Source organism: Phocoena sinus, chromosome 1 (assembly GCF_008692025.1).
Source record: "Phocoena sinus isolate mPhoSin1 chromosome 1, mPhoSin1.pri, whole genome shotgun sequence".
NCBI classification, from domain to species: Eukaryota; Metazoa; Chordata; class Mammalia; order Artiodactyla; family Phocoenidae; genus Phocoena; species Phocoena sinus.
Genome location: NC_045763.1, coordinates 8,372,379 through 8,394,303, shown reverse-complemented (window position 1 = coordinate 8,394,303; position 21,925 = coordinate 8,372,379). Strand labels below are relative to the sequence as shown.

At 52.7% G+C, this 21,925-nt stretch overlaps 1 protein-coding gene across 2 annotated transcripts in view; it reads left to right on the top strand.

Annotated features, from left to right (window-relative positions):
- Positions 1–21,925, top strand: part of CASZ1 (castor zinc finger 1) — a 147,819-nt gene that overhangs the window by 11,725 nt on the left and 114,169 nt on the right. Inside the window, exons 1-2 of one of the 2 annotated variants that reach the window (XM_032605184.1) lie at positions 2,762–2,773; positions 21,290–21,444. The gene's annotated coding sequence lies outside the window, so the exon portion shown is untranslated. Of the gene's footprint in view, positions 1–2,761; positions 2,774–21,289; positions 21,445–21,925 lie in introns of those variants that run through there. The other variant, XM_032605175.1, reaches the window with a different exon arrangement.

Below are 21,925 nucleotides of genomic sequence, written 5' to 3'. Positions count from 1 at the left end.
CTCTTCCACGAGCTAGCCACTTTTCAAGTCCTCTATAGCATGCAGCACAGAGAAGGAACTTTTCCGTCTCATAAAGTTCTATGGGACAGAAGGGTGCTTCCCTCAGAGCCTGGGCTAAACGGATGAGCCCCCAAGGGACAGCGATGGAGGTTGGTGATGGGCTGCTGGGATGGACCCACGTGTCAAAGGGACCTCCCTGTCTGGAGCCAAGGCCTCTGTCGTGTTGGGGCTGCCTTCTGTATAGATTCCACGCATGTTTCCTCTCTCCCAGGGCAGGTGGGGCTAGAGTTCAGCAGAACAGGGTTAAAATCCTTCTCCCACTTATTGTCTTTGTGACCTTGGGCAGGGGTCTTAACTCTCTGACCCTGTGGAACTGGGCTAACGGTGGATAGTACCCGTCTCATTGGGTCCTTGCGATCGTTAACTGAGCTGGTGGGTGTCAGCACTTAGTCTAGTGCTGGGCACATAGCGAGCACTTGAGAAATGGGGACCACTCTTATTATAATCATTATAATTATAGTTGTTGATATTATTTTCATAATGATTATTGAATAGCTTTTGTGGCTGCTAAGTTCTTAGGGACACTGCTTGACCAAATGTTGATTTCTCCATAATCAACACTTTAAATGAGCCCCCTCCCAGACCCCTTTCTTCTGAGATCCCAGCTTGGATCCCTTCTTTCCATCTCTCCCCATCCCTCCTTTTTCCGGCACAAGGAAGAGCTGAAACTGCCCCAGAATTAACTCTTGCAGACCTTTGTATTATACTTGTGAGTTAGACCCCCTACCCCTTCCAACACATGTATAAGCGTGCCCGTGTGTGTGTGTGTGTGTAACACACACACACATACACACACACACTCTTCTCCATGGGCCAAACTACATTAAAAAAAAATAGTTCTGGGGGGAAAATAGGGGAGAGCAGATGTGGCCCTGACAGGGCTAGCTGGGTTGTTTGCGGGTGGAGGTAGGGTTGGTGGCCTCTGGGAGGGACGTGTGTGTTTATTCCTGGACATTGCCCAGTGCCCTGTGTGCTAATGTGGATCTGAAAAGTCCCCTGCATTGTGCAGGCTCCTTTCCCCGTGAAAAGGCAATTGAGTCAGTGAGTTCCGAATGGATTGGAGCTGACAGTAAATGAAAATCTGGCAGTGGGTAGAAAACAAGCTCCCCCACCCGTACCCCCCACCTAACACACACTCGCTCTGCCCTCCCTAAACTCCCAGCGCTTGTTTGGTTTTGAGAGGGGGTTTGAAAATAATTGTGATTCCTTTTGGTGTGTATCAACGTCATCGGCCGGGGTTCTGCTGCAGCCTCCTGCCCCCTTCTCCAGGGATGGCCTAGCCCCCTCCCCCAGGTTGCTGTAACCCCACCCCACCCCAAACTCCCCTTCGCCTCCGTGGCTCCGCCAGCGATCCCGAACGAGTTAAGGGCTGAATCAACTCTAGACCCAGCCGTACATTTCACTCTGGGCTCCTGAATGAAGCGATGTGCTGTGCTCAGCAGGACTGGAGACTGTCTGCCTCGGGTGGCCCACCCGGCCCCCACCCTGCTGGGCTCCACCAGCTTCCATGGACCTGCTGCTGGCAGCTGGGAAGCTGGTGGCCCGTGCTGCAGGGCTCTTGTCTGGTGCCCTCCCCACGGCCAGCCTCCCATCAGAGACGTGTTTTAATTCGAAAAGAAAAGGTGCACCATTTGGAGGTGGCATCATCCCTGGTTTGCAAGGGAGGCTTGCGATTTTGAGGGTTCGTATGTGCCGTGGGCCCTGCCCCCCCATATTTTCCGTCTCCACCATGTCCACACCGGTACATCAGCCAACAGATATTTATTTCTACCTGGCTCTTGCCAATGGTCCCATGTCCCTAGACCCCCACCCCCCTGCCAATTAAACGTTACCAAGAGCACCAGGGAGGAAAATACTGCCACCTCGCAAATGCTCCTCCAGTCACCCCGTATTTGTAAAATGGCATCTCTTTAGCCTGACTGTCTTCTCTTGGTGGAGGTGTGGCATCTCTCCTCTTCCTGGGGGGCAAGAGGCAAGGAGAAGCACTCATTCTGGCAGAACCAGCCTGCTCTTTGGGGTGTATGTATCCCCCCGTGGCTGGGGATGCCTCTCAGGAGCCCCCTTCTGGAAAAGGCCTGGTGGAGTGTCGTTACTTTAGCAGCTGTGCTGGGAGAGGCCCCCATGCGGAGGCACCAGAGAAGAGTGGTCAGATGCACAGGTTCAGATCCCTAGTCCCTCATTTATTAGTGCTGTGACTTTAGGCGCCTCCCTAAAGGCTAGTGCCTATAGTATGGTGTTCCTACAAGGATTAAATGAAATAATGCTGGTAAGGCCCTTGACATAAGGCCTGGCACATGGTAACAAAGGGGAGCTATTATTGCTACTATTACGGTTACTACTCCATCCTCCCCATCTGTCATCAGGAAGGCAGGAAGGGGGAAGGCTCAGGCCTGTCCCTGTGTTCGGGCTCCAGGACACCCTAGGCCAGGCTGGAGCCGCGGCCCAGTGGCTGTGGCCCCTGGAATTTTGCTGAAGCATACTTGCCAAACCAGCAAACCAAACGTGTTGGTCCAGTACGGAGCCCTGGAGGAAGCAGGGAGGAGGCTTGCCATGCCCAGGGCTGGACTCTTGGATCCGAAAGGTGGCAGCCCCTGGGCTGGCCTGGCCTGCCTGGCCCAGGGAGGAACCGCCTCCCAGACGCTGGCACCATCTTGCTTCTCTTTGGCCTCTCCTCAGAGTTGGGAGCGTGGCCCCTGCTCTCCCCCAGGTGCAGGTGGCCTTTGCAGCCTGGCATCTGTTCCTGGAGGGCGGCTGCCAGCAAAGGTGCAAACCCGGGGATCACCCTCTGTGTCCTCTGGGTCCTTTGCACGAGGCCTGTTTGCTCCCAGAGGGACTCGCCTGGGCGGTCCTGGGGGAGGGGGTCAGAGAGGGGCTCGTCCTCTCATCCCAGAGCCCCCTTCCTCGCCCTCCAGGTGAGTCACAGGAGAGCCAGGACCAGCATCCTCAGATCTGTGTGCTGGGACCTTGCTGGGGGATGGGGCAAGGGGAGACACGTGAAAGGATGAAGGATGTGGAGGGAGTCGGGCAGGAGGTAAAGCGTCCTGCTTTTGTCTCCAAGGGTCAGCAAGCAAGCTGAGTTGGTTTTACATTTTCATTTTATTAAAAGAGGAAGGAAATAGACATTTACCGAGCACCAACTATGTGTCAGATGCTGTGCTGTGACTTTCTGTGGGATTGAAGGACACAGGCAGCTAGTGATCCGATTCCCATTGTCCCAATCAGGAAATAAGGCTCAGAGAGGTTAAGTAATTTACCTGAGTTCACCCTGCTGGTTAAAGGAGAATCGGAGTTTGAATGCAGGTTGATATGACTCTGACACGCATGCTTTTCTCCTTACACTGGGAAAATACAACCATTATTTTAAATGGTTTTTGAAAATACATAAAAGGAAAAAAATTCACCCGTAATTGAACTATGGTAACACCACTTCATTTAGTATTTTTCCTTCCTGTATTTTTTTCCTTTGGTGACTGTACATGTGTGTGTGTGTGTGTGTGTGTGTGTGTATGTAATATACATTTTACATAATTATAATCATAAGAGAACATCATTTGGGTTGAGACCCAGGATGAGACGGGAGGGTCTCCTGAGCTGGGGCCGCTGGAGGGTGATTGATTCTTGGCAAAATGGAAACCTGGTTTTGGCCCGGAGCCATCTTTTCGGTAATGAGGTTCCTGAAGTTGCACTGGAGAAAGCAAACTGGGTGAATGGGGTGGTGAAAAAGGCCCCAGTATTCCCTCCTGGGTTGGTTTTGCTCAGTTAAGTGGTAGAATTTTCCTTTTAACTCACTTCCTTCTTGCTTTTGACAAATGGGAATATTTGTACCATTTTCCCGAATGACCTCCTCTCCTTGGGGTAATGAGAAAATGAAAGTCTCTGCTAAGTGCTTTGAGATATTCAGATATAAAAATGGAGAGCCGAGTGTTGTCATGGGCCTTTTGCTGCCAGGGCGCTTTATAAAAAGGAAGAGCAGTTTGGGCGTGGGGGGTGGGGGCAGGTGAAGGTCAGCGTGGGGATGAAGGCCATTGTTAGAAGCAGCATCTCTCTGGGCCCAGGGGCCCGGGCGTTCGGGGCCCCGCACAGGATGGGCAGGGTTTCAGTGGAGCTCCCTCCACCTTCCTCCAGGTGCACACTCTAAGTCCAGGCCCCCACGGTCAAGGTGATCTGGATCACTCAGGCAAAGCCCCCACCTTGGTTCGAATCATGTGGATAAATGATCCAGTTCAAGGAGAGGTCTTCCCCGGCCCCCTTCTCCCCATCTCGCCTCATAGCGTCAGCCCAAGAATAACACGGCAGAAGAAATACTGTCACCTCTGCAAGTAGTGATCCTGCAGATGATTTCAAAACATGGAAAAGGGGCTTCCCTGGTGGCGCAGTGGTTGAGAGTCCGCCTGCTGATGCAGGGGATACCGGTTCGTGCCCCGGTCCGGGAGGATCCCGCATGCCACGGAGTGGCTGGGCCCGTGAACCATGGCCGCTGGGCCTGCGCGTCCGGAGCCTGTGCTCCGCAATGGGAGAGGCCACAACAGTGAGAGGCCCGCATACCGCAAAAAAAAAAATAAATAAAATAAAACATGGAAAAATGTTTATTGAGTGAAAAAACAAAACAACACACTGAAGGCCAAGTATTGTGAACGCCATGATAGAAACTATATAAAAATCGCAAATGCGTATGGACAAAGCTTGCAAGGTAATCCTCCGAAATGAAGATGATAGAGTGAGGGTGATGGGACGACGATGATTTGTTTTTTATTTCACAACATTTTCTTTAAATTCCCCCCATGATTAAAACCCAACAAAGCCAACGTGTCGGCCCAGTAGGGGGCCCAGTAGCGAGCCCTGGGGAGGGCGAGGGGGCGGGACAGAGCCAGGCAAGAGGGCGCCTGCACCCACGGCTGTGCCAGCCACAGAAACCTATGAGATCTCCAGAAGCCGAGGCGTATCGGTGACTCAGACCTTCGTGTTATGCTGTTCAACAATAGCTTTTGTCCTTTGCCCAAAACCCTAGGCCAGTGTATTAAAAAAAAAAAAATTATGAAATTATGAGATAGTTTGTACTTTCCTTACCAGCCTGTGCCAGCTTCGGGTGCTTTATTTATTCAAGGTGGGGAGGCAGGGAAGGCGGGGTGGGGTGGGGGGCAGACAAAAAGGAAAAGAAAAACAAGGTAGAACTCGGACAAGGCCCAAGAAACGTTTGAGCCTCAGCAACAAACTTTCTTTTGTTTCCCCAGTGGGGAGAAAAAAATAAGGAGGAAAAAATGCAGAGGACCAGTTTGAAGCGAATAAAACGTCTCACGTTTTGTGCGTGGGGTTGCCTCTTGCAGGGGGGTTTGCCTTTTGTTCCTGGAACATGAAAGCTACTTCGTGACACTCATCTCTGGGCTAGAACTTGATGGGGGTGGGAGTGGAGGGACCCAGGCAGAAAGGGCTGGAGCAAGGACAGCCAGATTGGGCTCTGGTGAACATGAACATTTCACCTGGCTGTGCTAGCCAGTACTGCCCAACTGCCAACAACCTTTGCCCTCACTTCCGGTTGGGTTTAAAAGAAGGTTCCGGCCTCCTGGTGTCCCAGAAGCAACTCAGTGCTTGTATTCAGAATTTCATGTGAATCAGGGGTGAGGACAAGTTTGCCTTGTACCAGTTTGGACCAGAATGTTCCTCCCAGTGTCCATTGGAAGACATTTTAAGAATAGGATTTAGGAAGAAAGACCTTGGGAGGAGAGAGTTGGGAATGGGTGTGTGTGTGTGTGTAGTTGTGTGTGTGTGAATGATTGTGTGGTTGCATGTGTTGTACATGTGTAAAATTGTGTGTGAGTGATTGTATATGGTTGTGTGTAAGATTGTGTGCATGGTTTGTGTGAATGGTTGTGTGAAATTTTATGAATGTGTGTGACTGTGTATGTGAGATTGATTGTGTGTGAGAGAGATTGAATGATTGTGTAAGTAATTATATGTGCGGTTGTGTGATTGTGATATGATTGTGGGTGATTGTGATTGTGTGTACATGTGTCCCCTTTAGTCTTAATCACTATTTCCCCCAGTAGTAATAGCCAGGCCAAGTAAAGTTTATGGGGGCTTACATCTATTTTTTCCCATATTACCTTTTCCCCATTCCCCAAACCAGTTCTCCTAGTGAACCTGTCAGGCAGCCCGGACCCTGGGCTGATTGGCAATTCTTTCTTCAGAATTAGTTCAAAGGATTTTGTAGGAATAATCCAGGGTCTTTGGCAACAGGGTGACCAGTAAGAGAAGGAGGCTTGTGGGTTAAAGGCAGAGTCACAGCGGTCTGAGGTGGCCTGGCCTGGAACTCAGATGCCCCAGTCTGAGACCCTGATGAGGATCCCAGCGCTGTCGGCCTTATTCCAGGGCTCCCGTCTGCCCTTGCCGAGGCCATCTTGGAAGCGGGTTTGCGGTCAAACCTCCGAGGCTACGTGGGCTTTAATGTGACTTCCTGATCTTTCGGTCACTGTGACCATTCCCGAGAAGGCAGCACAGGGATGATTGTGTTTGTTTTACAGATGAAGAAACTGAGGCCCAGAGAGGGGAGGTACCTTATCTAAGATCACACAGCTAGTCAGTGACAGATTTGGAACCAGGACTGAGTCTTTGTGCCACTTGGAAACTTGGTCATCTCTCCTGATGGCTCAGGGCAAGACTGACCAGTCCCCAAGGACAAGGAATCCTGCTTGCGTCCACTTATGGGAAACAAAGGGACCCTCCTGGTGGGTCAGACGCTCTGTGGCTGTGGTTGGGTGACTGGTCTTCTGGTTTCAGGGACTGTCTCTGCTGAGGAACGTGTGCTGGACGGTGAGACAGGATAAGGGGGTTCTAGCCCCACCTCTGTCACCCACAAGCAGCCACTTCCCAAGACCTCAGCTTTGCTGTCTATGGCTAGAGTAAGAGCCTGGACCCAGTGGTTCCTCGTCCCTTCCTACTTTTGGACGGCGGAGCTTCCTGCCACGATCCAGAGTCCCCAGCTGCGCCATGCAGCAAACCGCCTCCCACAACCTGTCCAACCAGAGATGCCAGTTTTCCCAGGGCTCCCGTGAGCTAGCTCCCTGCCCCTTTCTTGTGCCGGGGACAGCCTTTACAGGCGCATCAAGCAATGCCCCCGGCCCATGCCCTGTGCACCTGCTTACTTAACTGCATGTCTGAATGTGGCTCGTGTCAGAGCCCTTTGGTTTGAGTACTCAGAGGCCGAGACGTGAGAAAATTAAGAGCGGGGGAGAGAAGTGGTACCCTGTGACAAGAGGCAGCTATGGTGAAAGGGGCAGGCGCCATGCCCGGGGTGAGCACCATCTGGGCGGGAGGCCTGGCTTCCAGCTGTGGTGGCTCCGGAAGGGCAGAGCCTGGGAGGGATGATTTTGAAGCCACTACTATGGAGATTAAGGGGATGAGAATGTAAATCTCAAGTAAAAAGGTAATTGAATGTAATAGCAAACACTGCTCGCTCTATGTTAATTTTAGCTCTTCCCCTGGATACAAGGCGCTGTATTAGTGTTTTATTACCATTTTGTTTGCACTAATAAAATAGTAAAATTTATTTCAAGGAAGTTGAAGGATGGTTTTACAATGCAAATTTGAAGAAATTGGACTTTTCATTTATGCCTCTGCTATTTTATACCCTGACGGGTGTAAATTAGCTACAGGGACCGAGCAGACCCCACTGATGGTGACTTGGGAGGCGGGAGCCCTGGTTCCAGACTGGCTTAGGGCATAAAGCAGAATGCCCCGCAGAGAGGCTGGGGGGACATGGTGGGTATGATTGGGTGGGACGGGGTGGTGGGTGAGGGTGCGTCAGGCATGAATGACAATGGTTGTCAGCAGACACGTCACACACTGAGCCTGCAGGGAGACACACGTGGCCTCAGACCTCAGGGCTGTGTCTTTCCTCTCTGCCCTTTGGCCTCCTTCCTGTCTTGACATTGAGCCTCAGTTAACCTGGTGAACCCCCAAGGGGTTCTGAGCAACTTCTTTCCTCTGCTACTCAAAAGGAGGGGTAGACCAGGTGTCCAGTCCACACAACACCCTTTTTAAAGGGGCTGCAGGTTTAGGGGAGGCATGGGAATGTGAAAGAAAGACACTGAGCCTAAAAAGAGCCAGGGAAAGGGACCCAGGCCAGACATCAGTCTAGCAGAGACTCCCCGGCCCAATCCCCTTCTCCATTCTTCTTTCTGACCTGGGCATACTTGAGAAACTGGGCGAAGGATGTTTTCAATAAGCCAGCATTTCTTCAAGTTGGACCAAATGGTAGTGTCCATGAACAAAAAAGGCTAGAGGACTGAATTTTTTTTAAAAAAAAACAAGTTGTCTGAATTTTAGGGAACTGGATAATAGCACAGGAAGGTGGAGAAGGGAAGGAAAGGGATGATGAGAGAGATTCATTTTGAGTTTTGGGTAGAGAATTCAGGTTGGTTCTTGTTTTATCCAAACCGGTTTGTTTATCTCTGAAAAATTATCAGCAGCAAGGGCCCAAAGCGCTGCATTGGGGGACCAGCTTCCAAAGGGTAGGGATCCGAACAAGTGTCCTAATGTCTGGCGAGGGCTGTAGCTTGTATTGCCCTGGGTTCTCTGGCTGGCTGCCTGGTGCGGGGGAAACGGTGAGCCAGTGACGCTGGTTCCCAGCCCCAGCCCTAGGTCTTGTGGGGTTTTTCTCTATGTGTTTTCGCTCCTTGTTCGAGAGTGATGTGTGTGTCTGTGTGTGTGTGTGTGTGTGCACGCGCGTGTGTGTTTAATGCAAAGATTCAAACTGTTGATACTGGCAAGGCCAGAGTTGAAAAACTGGAGCGGAAATGGCGGCAGAAGACACTTGACTGCAGGCGGTGTGAGCTCTGGGTGTTAGCATTTGGCTCTTGGACTGTAGGGAACTTGGCACTGGGGCAGGGGAGGGTGGGCACAGGCTCCCAGCCTCTCCTGGTGGCTCCTCGAGGGCCTGCAGGCTCGCGTTTGGAGCAGAGGGGTCTGCATTGACTTGGGTGGTGGGAAGTGTCTGAGGGTCAGGCCGGCCTCCAGCAGCAGGGCCAGCGTTCCATGTGATTATGTTTGGAGTAGAAAAGTTCTCCATCTGGGGCTCTTGGATCAAGGGGCTATGGATGGGATTTCTTGGGATCATGGGGTTTAGAGGATATTCAGAAGGCAAGGGACTCCAAGCCTGGACCCATAACAGGCCAGGAACCTCTTCCTTCCCGCTGCTGGGAACACGGGAGGCCCTGTGGTTCTGAGGGGGCAGAGAGGGAGGACGAGTGCTGGTGGAGATGGCCAGGACAGCTTTGAGAGTGTTGCTGAAAGAAACCAGAGATGAAAACATTGAAAAGTGGTGCGTCTTTTAGCTTTGGAAATGGTTCCCGATTCTCTGAGAGCAGGGAGAGTGCATCAGGCAGGGGGGTTACACTTCGGGTGGATTTCAATCCAAAACTGTAATTACATCAAGGAGCAGATGGAAATGGGAAAAGAGGATTAGTGGTGTGGCCTGGTGGGCCTGGTGGTAGAGGTGGCAGGCTTGACCTCTGTGCTTGGATCACAGCAAAGGGGGTTTGCCCCGGACGACCCCGGGGAATAGCCTGGCTACCTCTTCTCTTCTGGTCTACTCTTCACTCTCCCTGAGCCATCTCTGGAGAGCCGGGTCCCCTCTGAGTAGCTCAGGGCTGCTTCCCACCCTCCCTGCTTCTTCTCAACGCCTGTTGTCACGTGTCAGCTCCAGCCTGGAGTAGAAGGAAGCTCCATTCTGATTGATGTGACATTCTTTTCGGCATGGGGTATATGTGTGCGTGTGCTGGGGAGAGGGTGACCCTAAAGGATACCAGCGGATTGCTCTCATGGGTGGCCAGTGAACCCTGGAAGCTAGGCCCCCACTTGCTGCTTTGTCCTGTTTGGTTTGGAGGAGCCTGTGGCCTGGGTTTCTCCTTTAGGTGGGAGAAAAGGCTGCCAGAACTCTTAGGTCTTTGGCCCACAAGCCTCTGACTCTGCCTCTCATCCCGCTGAGCCCCCTGGGGTGTGACGGTGGCATCCCCAAGTACTGTGAACCCCCAGCTCACCTTTCTCTTCTCCCTGCCCCCCTGCCTTGCACCTGTCAGCTGTTTCATTGACTGTCTGGCTTGGCTGCCACCCATCCTATCCTCCCAGGCCAGCTCCTCCCTCCCTCCACCCCTCAGGCCTACACTGCCCCCCTTCCTGTCTCTGCCCACGTCTGTCTCTACCTGCCCGTCGCCGGCACACCTGAGAATCTGAGGCTGCCTAACGGAGTGTGGGGATGCTTCAGGGTGTTTACCAGACAGTCGGGATAAGGTATTAAATCCTGTTGCTGTCTTCCCAGGGCCAGGTTCCTCAGATGGTTTTCCAAATTCCTAATCTCAGTGCCCACATCCCTGCCCGGCCCCTGTTTGATGGGAGCCTTCCTTTCCGATTGAAGCTGGACCGAACAGGATCTGTCGTGAGGTTGGGTCTGGGTTCCCACCAGGGCATGATGACATGGAGGTCCAGCCCCTTCCTCCCTGGAGGAAGGAGGTTCTTCCTTCCTCTCCTCCCTCCTTTCTTTGGGAATCTTAGGGAGTAGGAGTCAGGATTCTGCCACCAGGTGTTCTAGAGCCTTCTTGAGTGCCCCCCTCCCCTGCCAGTGTGGTCAGGAGGCAGGAGCAGGTAAATGACAGCCCTTCCTGAGCCCAGCGTTAGAGCTCTTCCTGCTCGAAATAAAAATAGCCAGGGTGGGGTTTTGCCCACGGTACTGAACACCCTGACTTGCCCCAGAAGAGAGTCTGCAAAGCAAACCTGTTTCTCCACGGTGTCTCTGCGCTGTTTTGGGAGTGCTAAGAAGGAGGCGTGCTCCTGTCCGGTGCTCTGGGTGGACACCTGTCCTCATTAAGCTGGCCTGGCCTCTGGGGTGACAGGAGGGCTCACATGTGCCCCAGTGAACAGCGACACTGAGGCTGCCCGTGGTATCCACTTGTGACGATGGGCAGAAGCAGCTTCCCGGGGTCTTCCCTTCTCTAGGACATCTGAGGCTTGTCTACCCCTTCCTGGGATGGAGCAGGGAACTCTGTCCCCATCCTCAGCCTTCTCTCCCAGAAACTAGACCGAAAGAGGCAAATCAGCCTCCTTCACTGCCCCCTATCCCCCAAGCTGGGAACTTTCTGTGAGGGGTAGAGCACCCTTCAGGGGGTGCTTGGGACTGGTGGATGTGTCCTTGCTCTGAGCTGCCATGTGACCTGGACACACATTTCTAGTTTCGGCTTCTTTTTCTCTGGCTCTGTGTTCCCTCTTCCTTTTCCCTCCCGTGCCACCTCTCCTCCTTGCTCCAGGCAACCAGAGGTCTCTTGGGTTTCACAACACCGGGAGCTTCCCTCTCTCTCCAGGTCTCTTCACCTCATTCCTGCTCAGGCTCCAGGTGGCCGGCGACTCCACCCTCTTCCTGTTGCCTTGGCACTCAGCACTGCACTGGGCTTTCTTCCGTCTCCCTTCCTGAGCTTAGGGCACTGACAGGAGCGGAGGGATCTCTGGGACCCAGCAGAGCGGGGTCTGGCAGCAGTGAAGCAGGGCTGGGGCCAGAGCAAGGGGCACGGCGGCAGACTTCGCGCTGGGTCCTCAGCTAGGAGCCTCACTATCAAGGCTTCTTCCGTGCTCATCCAAGCCGGGGCTCCTGTAAGAGTCCCGGGTGCCAGGGTTCCTGGTGTTGTTTCAGGGTATCCTTTTTCTAGTATGTGTTGGGCAAGGACTAAGAAGTGGAGTAGAAAAAACGGAGGGCAAAGAAAATCTGGAAGATGACATTTGCCACGAGGATGAGAAGGAGGAGGAGGGGTGGGGGAAGAGGTGAAATTAATTCATTAGAAAAACGTGTTTACTGGTTTTGCTTAGGCGCCTCCATTTTAAAAGTCTACGTTTACAATAAGTCGCTAATTAAAATATAAAATTAAGCACCAGCTATGGTTTTTTTTCCCCTTACACTTTATCTGCATGATTTTTTGTGATGTAATTTCTGGAAACACCCAGTGTATACCTCACAGGGCTGATTGTTTGATAAACTAGAAGCACCTGAAACCAACCCCCAAAAATAAATATATAAATCCAGGGGGAACCTAAGGTAGATTGGAAATGACAGAAAACTGCAGACAGCATGGAACCAAAAATCCATAATAATAATAATAATAATAAAAACCTTCTAAGTAAGGACATTTATCCTGCCTACCCCGAAACCAGAACAATCTGTGCATCTCAGGGAAAATAAAAAGCTGAAATGGAAACCAGATCAAGTGGGGTAATGACTCCCTGTCCCCCACCCTCCAGGTTAGTGCTATGGAAAAAAAGCAAAAACAACTCAGAATCCTCCCTGATTCCATTTCTAGCTGGGCTCAGTACTTGCTGGGCCTTTTTCTTTCATCGTGGACTTTTCAAGGGGAATTTCTTTTTTTTTTTTTTTTTAAATAAATTTATTTATTTACTTTTTGTTGCATTGGGTGTTCGTTGCTGCACACGCGCTTTCTCTGGTTGCGGTGAGCGGGGGCTACTCTTCGCTGCGGTATGCGGGCTTCTCATTGCGGTGGCTTCTCTTGTTGCGGAGCCCGGGCTCTAGGTGCGCAGGCTTCAGTAGTTGTGGTGCGTGGGCTCAGTAGTTGTGGCGCGTGGGCTCAGTAGTTGTGGCTCGTGGGCTCCAGAGCGGAGGCTCAGTAGTTGTGGCTCACAGGCTTAGTTGCTCCGCAGCATGTGGGATCTTCCTGGACCAGGGCTCGAACCCATGTCCCCTGCATTGACAGGCGGATTCTAAACCACTGCACCATCAGGGAAGTCCCAAGGGGAATTTCTTCATCCCCCTTGTTCTGAACCAAGATGCAGTCCTAAGAGTGGGTGAATGGGGGCAATGACTGTCCCCCCTTGGGAAAAACAAGCCTCTCCATGCCCACAGAGGGCAGACAGCATGTCCCAGGCTTGGTTGCTGGCCGAGCTCCTGGCTGTTCTAGAAGGTAGTGGGAAAGGGTGGTCCACGGTAAGAATGGTGTGTGTTGCCTTTTGCAGACAGCCCCATGGCCTGCTGCCTTCTTTAAGATGCAGACCTGGGTCATGATTGCAAAACTGCTGAGAAACCTGTCAGGAACTGACTCCAGGGTGGGGCTGGAAGGAAACTGGATCCCACTGGCAGCCTGGCTGCTGGAGGATCCTAGGTCCAGCATTGTCTGTGGGCCCGAGGCCTCCTGAGTACCAGGCATCTGGGCAATAGGAGGGTCAGGGACAGAGGGGACCTGCGACCACACTGCCTTCTCCTTTCTCTGATCGAAAGCTGGAGGCCCAGCTGGCCAGGGGCCCCAGTAATCCCTTCATAAACTTCCCTCCTGGGGAAAAAGGATTTGCCTCTTTTTAAGGTCTTTAAAAAAAACACATGTTTTTCCTGATTGTAAGTCATGCTCATGGCTGATTGGAAAATACAAAAAACTGTGAAGAAAATAATTTTTAAACATGTAGTGTAGTTAAAAGTACAGGTTAGGTGAACAGAGTGACCTGGGTTTGAGCCCCAGCTTTGTCCCCCAGCGCTGTGACTCTGGGTAAGTTACTTAACATTGCTCAACCTCAGTTTCCTCATCTATAAAGTGGGGATAACGATCGTATGTATCTTGGAGGGTGGTGAGGATTCAGTGTGATGATCCGTATGAAATATTGAGCACTGAGCATGACACACAGCATACTTGAGCATTAACTATTTCTGTTATTGTAGTTAATAATGATTGTTCTACTGCCTTGGATAATAGGCTTTTAAATTTTTTATTAAGAATTTTTTTTTACATCGATGAAATTCTCTCTCTAAACCTGTGCTGTCCAATACAGTAGCCTCTAGGCACATGTGGCCATTTAAACTAAAATTAAAGAAAATTAAAAATTCAGCTCCACAGTCACACCTGCCACATTTCGAGCGCTCCATAGCCACACACGGCCAGTGGCTACCGTACTGGATAGCGTCGAAAGTTCTACTGGACAGCATTCTAAATGATAGCGTCACATGAGTTCTGTCTCCCCAGCTTCCTGCTTTCTGTACATGTCTGTTAATGGCTGCATAGTGGTCCACGCTATGGCTGAGTCACACTTCTTATTGGTTTCAGTCTTTGTTCCTGGGATGTTGGAGCATCCTCTGGGCTCTGATTGGGCCCTCTGGGGTCGCCCCTTCCGGCACTGGTGATGTGCCGCTCTCTGATTGGTTGCAGGCAGAAAGGCATTCTGGGAGGAGCAGGGCCTCACCTGCTGATTGGCTCCCAGTGGTGGCGCCAGGGCAAGGGGCGGGGCTCTGTTTCCCCCCAGTGGGCCCTGTCAGAGCAGGAGGGGGCTGCCCCCCTCAGCCCCCCGTGCGTCCCCTCAGGCTGGCTCATCCACACCCTTCACCTCACAGGGCAGAGACCAGGGAGAGGAGGGACGTGCTCGAGGTAGTAATAAGGAGTAATCATGATCCGCCGCCACTGACTCGAGGGTCCCAGGTGTTCCTAGGACACCCCCTGGGAACCCCCCAGGAGCGGGTGGCCTTTCTTGGTGGGGAGCGAATGCCGTGGTCGGAGCTGGCCTGGCTCCCTGAGGCCGGCACAGACCTCCAGGTCCTGGTGAGGGTCTTCAGGCTTCTGGAAGGGCCCTGACTGAAGAGGGTTGTGAGATTCGAGGGTGGGAGTGCCAGGGTCCCAGGTGGGGGGCAGCTCCAGAAAGACCCTGGAATGGCGGGTGACCATCCTGTGGGGTTCATAGAGTGAGCGTCAGGGTGCCGGGTTGCCGCCGGGGTGGTGGCCCAAGCCTCTTCCAGCTGGGCGGTTCGCACCCTCCTGGGTGGCCAAGGGCAGAGCTCTGGCTGAGGGGCTGTGGGCAGGGCCGGCTGGATAAGTAATCCCCGGGGCAGTGGGCAAGACAGATAGGGAGAGCCGAAACCGGACCTGCTGATGTGGCCCTTACTGCTTGCAGCGGATCATAAAATATGGCTCAGATTTTCATTACGGGCTCTATCGATTATCTTCTGGGACGGATGAATTATAGAGAACATTAAATTTTTTAAAAAAAGCAAGGGAGAGAGGAAATATCTGAATGAATTTGGGTGGTCGATGGCAGAAAGGGCTGAGCCACCAAGCCTGTGTGGCCTCTGTCTCCGAGCAGGGTGAGATCCAGACAGCTCAGGGTGGGCAGCCTCTGACAGCAGCTCTCAGCCTCCCAGGCCTCCTGGGCCTCCGTGGGCCCGGCCTTGCAACGGGGGAGGCCTAGGCTCTCCTTGCCTGTGTCCTGTCCCCTCCAGGAATCTGCCTAAGTTCTTAGAAGGCAGACACTTGGGTTGTTGACAGGTTTCTGACCCAGAAATAGGACCTTTCCTAGGCTTTGGGCCTTCAGTGATGGGAGGTGGGCCCCAAACTCTGCTGCTTCCCCTCCAGGGCCTCCTGATTCTGGAGAGCATCTTTTGTCTCCTGGGGTCAGGACTGGGACAGGACCTCCTGAGGAATGTGGATACCTGAGCCTGTTGGCCATCTCAGCTTTCCCCTACTTCATGTTCCTTCCATCGGCAGTCACTGGCTTGGAAGATTTTCGTTTTCCTTTGTAAGCTTGGGAAAAACGCATCTGGGTTGCACTGCTGTGCCTCTAAGTCCAGTCTGGAAAAAGAACCTCCTGGAAGCTCATCATCCCTCCCTTGCTTCCTCCCCACCCGCTTCCCTCTCCCTCTCCTTGCCAAGCAGCATGTTGCTCAGGTGTCGGACAGGCCTGGGTTCAAATCACTTCCCGGTGTGTGACCTTGGGTGGGTCTTAGTTCCTCAACTGTCCAATTGGGATAATAAACTATCTCATTGGATTCTTGCGATGATTACATGCATTAATGTATTAAGGTCCTTGGTACACAGTACTTAATAAATGTGAACTATTATTATTTTCCTCCTCTACAGGGGCAGAGGCTGGAAACCTTTCCCCCATTCCCTTCATTTAGCCCTTTTGATTGATTTTATTTTTTAAGTACTTATGGCACGTACTATGTACCAGTTACTTTTCTCAGCATGCTACAAATAATACATTATTTTATCCTCATAACCGTATGTAGGAGGTACTATTATTATCTCCATTTTATTGATGGGGAGACTGAGGCACAGAGAAGTTAAAGTCGTCTGCCCAGGGTCACACAGCTTGTAAATGGCAGCTCATACCTGGCAGCCTGGCTCCCAAGCTTGTACACTAAACCACTAAACCACTGCTGTCCCAGTGATCTGGTGGGGTGGCATGTGTGTGCACGTTGAGTGTGTGTGCACGCTTGAGTTCCAACAGCCCTGCCCTGGTGGTGGTCTCTGGCTGACCCTACTTCCTGACCCTCTGTACTAGACGTGGCTCCCTCAGCTCCTCAGTGACCCTAGCATTTGGGGGGGCCCTGTTCTGGGTGGAGCTTATGACCCCACACCCACACTGCCCCCCTCCCCCTGGCTTTACCTAGGCTACTGTGAAAAGGTGGTGGTTTCCGTGGATATCCGTCTCCCTCTGGTGACACGCCCTTTTTTGTATAACTCTGTTCCCTAGAGTTGATTGTTTTTGGCACACAGCTCTGTAAACTCATCCAACAATTAAAAAGGGTGAGGGGTGGGGCAGAAAGGAGACAGACAGTAACTGTGGGGTGAGTGAGACACAGGAGGGGCCTCTGGTGTGTGGGTTCCCTCTCTGGCCCCTGTCGGCAGGAGGACAGCAGTGTAAGTGCAGAAAGCCACATAACCAGCTGGCCCGGAGTTCCGCTGGCGGAGTTCTGAGAATTCACAGCTCTACATGTTTCTTTCCGTTTGAGCTGTGTTCTTGCCCCATTGATTCCTCCCTCAGGAATCTAAAGGGGCCCATTCTCGGAGCCACCGTAGCCATCTCCAGAGGCCACTTGAAGCCATGAGATGCCAGCTTGGACCAATTTGAATATTTGCTGCCCTCGCTTCCGTTGTGTATGTGTTTGCCCTGTTTGTGTACCATCAAATATCTGCTGCGTTGGGCGTACCCATCGTAGGCTGTGTGAGATCACAGATGAAAAATGCAGTGAAAAACACTTTCGTGCCACAACACATCATGTAGGATTTTTGTATTAAGATGTGGATTATTTTATTGTTGTTTTTTTTTTTCCCTTTTCCATACAGCCCTGAAGTTGGGCAATGTGCACGTCTGCGCTTTTGTTTTCACTCCAGGTGGTTTATGAAATCTGCTCATTGGGGCTCTGTCCTCTCCCCACCCAGCCTGATCTTCTACCCCTTTATCCTCTCGGATGTAGATCTTTTCCTGCCACCTCCCCCCGCCGGGTCTTCTCACCTTTGGGGAGATGATGGGTGCCACCCCGCCCCTCCCTCCCCCCATTGCACATTCATCCAGTGAAAAGCAGGGGATTTTGTGGCCCTGCTTCTCAGTCCTGCATCTTTGAGGCAGGTGTTCATTGCAGTAGGAGGTACCACTTTGGGGGAGGTAGCCGACATCTCTGTGTACCGCCCCCCACCCCCAGGTAAAGCCCCTTAGCTTACCCTTTGTCTGGAGAGAAGAAATAGAAGTTGTCCCGTGCCCACAGGGCCTCCTGACTTAGAGTGGCCCTCTCCCGACTGGCCGCCTTGTCCTTAGCCCATCAGGTGACAGCGTTGGGTGGCTCAGCCCCTTCTTTCGCCAGGAGGTCACGCCCACAGCTGGGACCCTGTTTACCAGGTGGATCCAGGGGTTCCTCCTGCTCACCAGGTGCGTCACCGTAGGCCTCACCTCCCTCCAACCTGCCGCCCAGCCGGAAGCAAGCGCCTAAGCCTGGCCTTTGCCTTCCCTCCGAGTGCTTTCGGGTGGCTCTGGAGGATTTGATGGAGACCTGTTTGGAGGTCAGGAGAACTGAGATTCAGGAGGGGAAACAGCATGAGGTGTGGGTGGGTGCTGAGGTCATGGGTGGGGACGAAGAGGAACTTTCAAGTGAGGTGGGCCTTGGAGTCTGTCAGCCCGAGTCCAGGCCTGGGTCCAGCACTTGTGAGCTGTGTGACCTTTGGCAAGTCCCTTCTTATCTCTGTGCCTGCCCTCCCTAATCTAGCCACAGGGATCGTAATGCTTCCTACTTCATGTTGTAAAGATTCAATGAGATCATACAGCGCTCAGCACGCTGCTTGGCGAACAGAAGGCGTCCGGAAAAAGAATATCATTGCTTCTCACATAGGCCTATTGGCAGAGGGTGTGCCCTCCACTCCCAGCATGTTCTCTGGCACATAGTAGGTGCTCAGTCAATTCTTACTGGAATCAGCTGGAGAAGGGTCAAGTAACCAAGCGGTCTCCTTGAACCTGAAAGTTATTAATTCATGGCGTTGATGGAGGAGTCGGGAGAGCCCAGGACACAGGTTGGGGCTTAGGGAAACTAAACAGAAGGGAGCGTGAAAATAGGTGATGAAGTTTTCTGTCAGAGGAGAGGGATGAAGCTGAGCCAGGCCCATCTGATTCTGACATGAAATCAGGAACTCGTTCAGTTTCACGATCACTTACACTGCACACCGTGGGCCAGCTGTTGTGCTAAATGCCGGGGATGCAACGATAATTAAGACCTGGTCTCTGCCCTTGAGGAGTTAAAAATCAATGGTGGAGACAGACTTGTGAACAAATGACTTTAGTCCAGTATGGATTTAAATGCCACAGGGAAGGCTGCATGAGGAGTAGAGGGGCATATGGGCCTGCCTGGGGTAGATTCTGGAAGGTTACCTTGAAGAGACTTGGAAGAAGAGGGTGCTGCTAGTCGAGAGTGTTTCTGGAGCACTCTTAACGCCTTTCATGTCTCTTGTTGATCCCCCATGTCTGCTAGGTAGGAGGGAAGAAGGTGTTATCTCCACTGGACGGGCGAGGAGATGGGCCCTGGGGAGAGTACATGGCTTGTCCCAGGGCCTACAGTGACTTAAGCGGCAGAACTGGGACTCAGACCCCTATCTTCTGATTCTTGGCCCAGTGTTACTTCCGTGCCTGCACCTGGCTTCTCACCCCTTCACCCTGGAGCTGCTGGCCAGAGAGCTCCGTCCTTTGGGCTGTGTACCTGCTGACCAGGATTCTTGCTGCTGCCATGGCCCTGGGGCCTGTGCTGGGGGAGGGCCCTGTCCACGACAGGCCCTGTTGCCTGCGCCCTGGTTTGGTAACTGGGTCAGGCTGCTTGGTTGGGGACAGTCCTGGAGCAAGGCCGCACCCTGGCAGGGCTGGAGGGTGGCAGGAGTGAGGAGGATGGAGGAAAAGGAGGCCTGGCCGCACCCTTTATTCAGTTGTCCTTGATGCCAAAGCTGAGAAGGTCCCTCTGCCTTGGGCAGGCCCCTCGTCAGCTGGCGGAGGCCGGACAAGGGCCCCGCCAGGGTCTGGAAGACCCTCTTCCCCTGTAACTGGAACCCCCTTCTGAACCAGTCATGTTCACCATTTATGTGTGGTCAGACTCTGGTCTTTCTAGCTCTTTGCCTTTTCTCTGGGGAAACGTGTGTGCCTGGAAGGGGAGGAGTGTCAGCCGGCGGTATAAGCAGCTGGCCGTCAGGTAGGGTAGCGGTCATTCTGTGGGATGTGGGAGTGGAGCGCCCTGCCCCCGGCAGAAGTGTGTTCTGGGGGTGAGGATCTGTAGGTGATCACCCCTTCCTCCAGCTCAGAGATGTTTGGTCGGTGGGTGGGCTGCCCCGGGCTTTAGGGATTCTGGACCAACAGTCAGGGGAGGGTCAGAGCCCAGAGGAATGAGTCTCCCAGTGGCCCTGAAGTTCCCATTAAAGTGTTTTTTCCTCTTTTTTAAAGAAAAAAATATTCCCAAACTGGAAAACAAAGGAAATCCACTTCCCCCAAATCACACGAAACTCACATTAGGGGCCTGGCGGGAATCCATGGAAACCAGGAAACCCGCTGTTAACCCTGTGTGGTGCTAAGGGGTGGGGTGGGACCTGGGCTGCTCCAAGCCCGGGACCACTGTCGCAGGCCCTCCCCGATGCTTCTCCCAGGGAGCTGGTCTCGGTGGCACTGCCCAGAGCGGAGGTAGGGTGGAGCTGATGCTGGAAGCTCTGGCCTTCGAAGCACCAGCTCCCCCTTCCACTCATGGCCCAACCTTGGAGGCAAGAGAGGAGGGGTTCATGCACTCCAGGGAGGCCCCAGGGGATCCAGGGGCTGGGCCAAGTGGGAGAACCTGCCAGGCAGCTGCCCACACCGTGCCACACTGTGGAATCAGGGCCGAGCCCACTCACAGGCTTTGGGAATACACAGGCCAGGCGCTGTGGGTACTGCAGGAAAGGACTTTTCAGCCGCCACCTTCCCTCATGCCAGCCTTGTACGCAGGGTGGGTGTGAGAGCAGACGGACAGCGCCCTCGGGGTTCCTGCAACCCACTCTCACATCCGTGAGGCTGGGACTCCAGACCTGGGAGGTTGTGTGCCGAGTTTGGTGGCGGTGTGTCTGTGTTTGCACGCACGTGGGCTAATTTTTCTAAAAAGGCTGAAAATATTTACAGGTTTGAAGTTGAAACGCAAACAGGAAAAGCCCTTTAAAAAGTGAGTGTAGTGGATATTCAAAACAGGAATCACCATGGAAACACCACAATATTTGCTTAAATTGACACAAAGGTTGCCGGTAGCAGGGCACCAACTTTCTTTGGCCACATTTTTTTGGCTCAACACCTATCACAATGGAATCTCACCCTCTTTTCTTTTTTATGAGATGTAAGGGCACAGCACCAGAGTGGGGAGGGGGAAGGAAAGAGAAGTAGCCAAAATCACCATCCTGGTAGCTGCAGGGACACCTGTTGATTCCATTTTTAGAGACTTCCCATAAGGCCATCAGGGGGTCATGGGAGCAGCTGGGAGCTGGTGGAGGGAAAGTCTGGAGGGAGCAGGAGGTTGGGGAGGCCAAGGGTTAGTTTGGTTGTGTGGGTCTGATCTGGTTTCCAGTGTCAGCTTGATTCATTGTCAGGCTGACCTTTCACCTCAGGTGCCAAATCTAGGGTGTGATCACTCTGTTGTTACCTGGGGTGGCACCTGATTGGCCTATTTTTGTTTCTACCTGTTTGATTCTTTTATTAGGTGCGACGACTGCATAGCAGTTGGCTAATAATTGTGCAAAGGGTGCATTTGTTGTAGGGTCAGGCGTGGCACGTACCACGGCAATGCCATCCGCAGATTGGTAGGCAAGGTCCAAGAATCTCTTACCTCGCTGGCCTGTTGCCGGGCAAGGTGTCCGAACCTTACCCTTCATTGTCCTTCTCTCTGAGTAGCTTTGTGGGTCTCAGTTGTAGCCTAATAATCTGTTTTCCTTTCTCCTTTTGGTAGGTAAACAGACCTCGCTGAGTGAAGGCAAAGACCCTCTCCAGCCCACCTGCCTTTCCTGCTGTTACGGCATCGACCCGTCCTGTAGAAGGGGGTCCTGCAACTCTTGTGGCGTGTGTTGGAATGGACTTCGGACCCTGGCTTCTTGGGATGCAAAGGTAGCTGCTCCCCACTCCCAAGATGCCACTGGGAAACGTGGGTGGGAGCTGTGATTGACCAGGTCAGGGCTTCCTTCTTAGGGGAGGGACTGCGTAGGCCTTTCCCAGCGGTGGTAGCTTAGCCACCCCAAGTGAAAGTGAGAATTTGCAAGTTTGAGAAAAGAGCCGGGGCCTAGGAACAGGATATCTGCATTTTGGCCCTGGCTCTGCTGTCGATTCACTGCTTTTTCCCCTCTGGACCTCCGTTTCCCCACCTGTAAAATAAAGAGGTTGGAATAACTGACCCTGAAGAATCCTCCCAGCATTACCATTGTATGACATTGAACGGTGCCAGCAGCGTGCAGGTTCTCTGGGTGAGGCCTGTGCTCTGGCAGACACTGCTCCTGGAGCTACGTGTCAGGTCATTTCTGAACATCACCTCTGGGAACGGTAAGTCCAGCCTGTCTGTGTGTCCAGCAACTCCTGCTCTGCTGTGAGCTCA